The sequence below is a fragment of the Ipomoea triloba genome, chromosome 16 (genome assembly GCF_003576645.1).
Source record: "Ipomoea triloba cultivar NCNSP0323 chromosome 16, ASM357664v1".
In the NCBI taxonomy this organism is placed as follows: domain Eukaryota; kingdom Viridiplantae; phylum Streptophyta; class Magnoliopsida; order Solanales; family Convolvulaceae; genus Ipomoea; species Ipomoea triloba.
Genome location: NC_044931.1, coordinates 17284107 through 17284679, shown reverse-complemented (window position 1 = coordinate 17284679; position 573 = coordinate 17284107).

Genomic DNA, 573 nt, shown 5'->3' with positions numbered 1-573 from the left:
GGTTTGTTCAACCTGCACGAGTCTTCGTTTGGGGTGCGTTCGACCTGCACGAGTCTTCGTTTGGGGTTGCGTACCTGCACGAGTCTTCGTTTGGGGTTGCATCCGACTTGTACGAATCTTCGTTTGGGGTTTTGTTCAACCTGCACGAAACTTTCGTTTGGGGTTTTGTTCAACCTGCACGAATTTTTCGTTTGGGTTTTTTTTTTGTTTGACCTGCATGCATATTTGCATTTTTTATCTCAACTTTTTGCAGGAAGCTATTTACTCCATACCCGTGGAAATGAAGTTCTGAAAAGCTCACTGGACAATGGATATGAAGAATTACTCGAGGTTCAACCTAGAAAAGCTAATCAAGCTGCATAAAACCAAGACAGCCCCCTTAATTAAAGTCTTAAATGATTACGCTTTCGGTTGTACTCTTTTTCCCTTAGCTAGGTTTTTTCCCATAGGGTTTTTCTTAGTCTAAGGTTTTTAATGAGGCAACCAGCGTAAATCACGCCCCTCATGCTCAACTCAGACTTGAGGGGTTCATCACAGACTATTAAGGCATTCAGACCGGGGAGACTTTGCTTG